Here is a 6,139-nt window from a genome sequence, read left to right as displayed (position 1 = left end):
GCAGTTTCTCCCCTTTGTGACTCAGTTCGCCCAGGCAAATGAGGTGCAGAACAGCATGACACCGCCATACCCTGCACATGTGGTATGCTGGAGTGGCACTGTGAATTGTCCCTGGAGTGGAGGCTGAGGAGGCAGAGGTGGACAACGCAGGACCAACCGGTGTGAGAAACGTGGAAACTGAGTCACCTGGCCAAGTTGCTGGTATGACTGTGCAGGAACCACATTCACCCAGTGGGCCGTAAAGGACATGTATTGTCCCTGACCGTAGTTAAGCTCCACACGTCGGCGCTGACGTGCACTTTGGCAGACACCGACAGGCTCAAGGACTGGCCCACCTTCTGTTCTAGATACATGTGCAGGGCTGGTACTACCTTTTTGGCACAGAAATGACGGCTTGGAACTCTCCACCTCGGCTCGACACAAGCCATTAGTTCTCTGAAAGGTGCAGAGTCCACCACTTGGCAAGGGAGGGACTGCAGCACCAGCAACTTGGACAGGAGCACATTCAGCTCTGCGCTATTGGATGCATGCACGCACGCATACTGTTGTCTCTTCGGTGATCGATTGCTGACAGAATAACTGACGAGGAGTAGGAGGAGGAGCAGGAGCATCAGGACCAGCAGATGATGGGAAGGACAGACAGCTTCCTTCGGCTGAGGTGGTGGAGCCTTGACAGCCTAAAATTGGGTGCGTGCCACTGGGTGATGCAGCGGATGCTGCGGAAGGCTGGACCACCACATCGGAGCCACAGTTCTCCCAGGACACTTTATGGTGACGCTGCATATGTTGATGCAGGGCCATGGTGCCAACATTGGCACCCTGGCCACGCTTCACCTTCTGCCCACAGATTCTACAAATGGCCATGTTCACCTCCTCCTGAGGCTTAACAAAAACTGCCACACCGCCGAGCAGGTGATTTTACCCCCAACAATCCGCACTGACTGACTGCTACTACCGCTGCTTCAGTGAAACCCCTGCACCACTCCTTTCCAGGCAGGTAGGCTCCTGCGAAGCTGGTGGTCTACCGGGCACGTTTGGCTCCCGACCTCCCCACTGCTGCCACCCTGCTGACTCCCGGCCACGCTAGTGACTTGCTGGCTCCGCCGCTGCCTCACGGGCAAGCTGCCACCCTCTTCTCCTCGATTATGATGCAGCCCTAATTCACCCAGCTCCCCAAGTGCGATCAGCTTCATCATCATCATCGAGTACTATCTGCACGTCACTGATGTCCTCCCTCAACTATCTCTGGGTCAGGAGCCTTACCGCTCTCAACACCAGCTCCCATGCCACTATCTCATCACTACTTGCCTGCCTACCGGAAGAAGCGGCAGATGTCTCCTCCACATCTTGGCTGGCCAGTAACTGCTGACTGTACTTAGTAGCTCGTCCTTGCTGTATATACTTGTCTTACTGAGGGAAAAGAAAAAGGACAGAGGCAGGTTGAGGACAGGTGAGGGCACAGGGCCTGCTTCCTGGCCATGCCAACTAAGGGTTGTGTCTGACGAACCCACCGACTCTTGGCTGGGGGTGTCTGATGTGATGGGTGTCACTTGGGATGAAGTGGGTGACCGAGTCAACCATTTAAAAACCACTGGGTTGCTGGTCAAGGACACGACCGCTAGATGACACGGGAGCTCAGGCCTCTTGCTGCGACATCTGCTGCCATGCCCCCAGGGCCGGCTCCAGGATCATGTGGGCCCTTGGGCGATAAAGTCTCAGTGGGCCTCTTACACAGTGGTAACTCTCTGAGTACAGATAATACAGTAGATATCACCTGCAGTCCTATGTAACAGCATAGATAACACAGTCATGGCTATCTGAGTACAGAAAATGTAGTAGTGTTACCTGCAGTCCTATGAAAAACCACAGATAACACTAGTGCTGATAATGTGATAGTGTTACCTGTAGTCCTATGTAAACCACTGATAACACTAGTGTAGATCATGTAGTAGTGTTACCTGCGTCCTTAGTGTGCCTCCCTGTGCCTCTACCATGGACTCCATGCTGGCGGTGCTGCCTCCTCTTCCATCTTCATCTTGCCCCGCACAGAATGTCCTGATGCAGCTGCGTCAAGACAAAGGGAACACTGTGGGCATGGTGATGGCGACACACAGGAACAGACACACACATACACAGGGACAGACACACACATACACAGGGACAGACACACACACAGGGACAGAGACACACACACACACAGGGACAGAGACACACACACCCACAGGGACAGAGACACACACACACACACACACACCCACACACACACACACAGGGACAGACACACACACACACACACACACAGGGACACACACACACAGGGACACACACACACACACACACAGGGACACACACACACAGGGACACACACACGGACACACACACACAGGGACCCACACACACAGGGACACACACACACAGGGACACACACACACAGGGACACACACACACACACAGGGACAGACAGACACACACACAGGGACAGACACACACACACACACACACACAGGGACAGACACACACACACACAGGGACAGACACACACACACAGGACAGACACACACACACACACACAGGGACAGACACACACACACACACAGGGACAGACAGACACGCACACACGGGGACAGACACCTGTGCGATCATCAACCAACTTCTATCTAATGTGTGGCCACCTTAAGGGGACAGACACACACACACACACACACACACACACACACACACACACACACACACACACACACACACGCACACACACACCCACACACACACACACACACACACACGGGGACAGACACACACACACACGGGGACAGACACACACACACACGGGGACAGACACACACACACGGGGACAGACACACACACACACGGGGACAGACACACACACACACGGGGACAGACACACACACCGGGACAGACACACACACACACGGGGACAGACACACACACACACGGGGACAGACACACACACACACGGGGACAGACACACACACACGTGGACAGACACACACACACGGGGACAGACACACATACACGGGGACACACACACACGGGGACAGACACACACACACGGGGACAGACACACACACACACACGGGGACAGACACACACACACACGGGGACAGACACACACACACACGGGGACAGACACACACACACGGGGACAGACACACACACACACGGGGACAGACACCTGTGCGATCATCAACCAACTTCTTTCTAATGTGTGGCCACCTTAAGGGGGCATTAATCGGGAATTCCACCTTTAGTTCTGCTCCAACCTTTTGTTACCTTATAATATGACTCCCACTGATTCCCAGTACTGAGGGGACATGGACTGGGGTTTAAAAGGGAATTATCAACATGTACCAGAAGGTGGTCTAAATCGTAACCCATTAGGCACTGGCTAGACTGTGGGATGGAGTCTAAGCAATGCCTCGGGCCTCATGCACACTGCCGTTATGCGTCCGTTCCGTGCATTGGGGAACACAATTTGTGGTCCCCAATGCACTGGCAACGTCCATGCGGCGGCCAGGACGGATCGAGACCCATTCAACCTGAATGGGTCCATGATCCGGCCGCACCGCACAAAAATGAGAACGTGTTCTATTTTTTTGCGGTGCGGAGGCATGGACGGAAACACCACGGAAGCACTCCGTAGCACTTCCCATTGAGTGATTTTGCACCGATTCAAGTTAATAGGTCCGCATCCGTGATGCCCACGGCCGGTGTGCATGAGGCCATAGAGACAGAAAGGGGCACACACACAGGGACAGACACACACACACACAGGGCCCTCAGAATACACCTGGATCTGTATGATAAACTCCCTTAATTGCACCAGATTCCACTCCACTTGTGTAGTGTACGGGGACTGTAATACCCGTCACTACCAAAGTGTCACTTGGTGTGCTGTCGTCCCTCCTTAGTTATGGAGAAGTTGGTATATGTCAGTTTTATAAAATGTCATGTAATGCAATGCTATGTGTTTCCCTGTTGCTGTGAAACTTGCATGTACAGGCCTGCAGGGGTGTCATTCCAGCTTCTGGTCGCTAGAGGGAGCTAGAGAGCCCTAGTTTATATAAGGCCAGACAGGGAAGCAAAAGTCAGTCTAGACCAGTGGTCGGCAAGCCGCGGCTCGCGAGCCACATGCGGCTCTTTACACACTTTAATGCGGCTCTTCTGCAGGGCTCCAGATGCCATTAGCGACTAGACCCGCCGCCGCAGCTCTGCTCAATACAGCGGCGGGCACAGGAGATGATCGTTCTCAGCAGCGCAGGAGGAGTCTCTCCCTCCCCCCTGTGCTGCTGCTGTCCCCGCCGCTGCCAATAAGAAGAGGCAGGAGGAGGAGGGGAGGGGCTGTGGCCACTGCGCCACCAATGAAGAAAACTGACCTGTTAATACAAATACAGGAGGCGGGTGCCGGAATCAAATAGCCGGCACCCGACCTCTGTGACAGGGAGCTGCGATCCGCTGCAGTTGAGTTAACCCTTCAGGTGCGGTACCTGAGGGGTTAACTGCCGCTGATCGCAGCTCCCTGTCACAAAGGTGGGTGCCGGCTATTTGATTCCGGCACCCTGCCTCCTGTATTTGTATAAGAACGTTGGTGGCACAGTGCCCCCCCCCCCCCCAGTATAATAAACGTTGGTGGCACAGTGCCCCCCCCCCCCAGTATAATAAACGTTGGTGGCACAGTGCGCCACCCCCCCCCCCCCAGTATAATAAACGTTGGTGGCACAGTGCGCCCCCCCCCCCCCAGTATAATAAACGTTGGTGGCACAGTGCGCCCCCCCTCCCCAGTATAATAAACGTTGGTGGCACAGTGGGAAGTGCCAATGAGGGTTAAAAATAATAAAAGAAAATTAACTCACCTCCTCCAGTTGATCAGGTAGCTGCCGGTCTCCTGTTCTTACTTCTTTCTAGTTTCTTCAGGACCTGTGGTGACGTCACTGAGCTCATCACATGGCCCATTACCATGGTGATGGATCATGTGATGAGCACAGTGATGTCACCACAGGTCCTGCGTCCTGAAGAAACTAGAAAGAAGTAAGAACAGGAGACGATCAATTGGAGGAGGTGAGTTAATTATTTTTTATTTTTTAACCCTCATTGGCACTGCCCACTGCGCCACCAATGTTTATTATATTGAGGGGGGGCGCACTGCGCCACCAATGTTTATTATATTGGGGTGATGGGGGGGGCGCACTGCGCCACCATGTTTATTATACTGGGGTGTTGGGGGGGCGCACTGCGCCACCAATGTTTATTATATTGGGGGTGATGGGGGGGGCGCACTGCGCCACCAATGTTTATTATACTGGGGTGATGGGGGGGGCGCACTGCGCCACCAATGTTTATTATATTGAGGGGGGGCGCACTGCGCCACCAATGTTTATTATATTGGGGTGATGGGGGGGCGCACTGCGCCACCAATGTTTATTATATTGAGGGGGGGCGCACTGCGCCACCAATGTTTATTATATTGGGTGATGGGGGGGGGCGCACTGCGCCACCAATGTTTATTATATTGAGGGGGGCGCACTGCACCACCAATGTTTATTATATTGGGGTGATGGGGGGGCGCACTGCGCCACCAATGTTTATTATATTGACCTTGTACTAAGCATTCTGTATTCAGAATGCTATTATTTTCCCTTATAACCATGTTATAAGGGAAAATAATACAGTGAATAGACTTTCATCCTAGGAACCATGCGTGAAAATCGCACTTGCTTGCGATTTTCACACAGCCCCATTAACTTCTATGGGGCCTGCGTTGCGCGAAAAACGCACAACAGAGCATGCTGCGATTTTCACGCAACGCACAAGTGATGTGTGAAAATCACCGCTCATGTGCACAGCCCCATAGAAGTGAATGGGTCCGGATTTAGTGCGGGTGCATTCCGGTATTTTGAATGCCGGATCCAGCACTAATACATTCCTATGGGGAAAAATGCCGGAGCCGGCATTCAGGCAAATCTTCATTTTTTTTCGCCGGAGATAAAACCGTAGCATGCTACGGTTTTATCTTTTGCCTGATCAGTCAAAATGACTGAACTGAAGACATCCTGATGCATCCTGAACGGATTACTCTCCATTCAGAATGCATGGGGATAAAACTGATCAGTTATTTTCCGGT

The sequence above is a fragment of the Bufo bufo genome, chromosome 11 (assembly GCF_905171765.1).
Source record: "Bufo bufo chromosome 11, aBufBuf1.1, whole genome shotgun sequence".
Lineage (NCBI taxonomy): Eukaryota > Metazoa > Chordata > Amphibia > Anura > Bufonidae > Bufo > Bufo bufo.
This window is presented reverse-complemented; position numbering follows the sequence as displayed.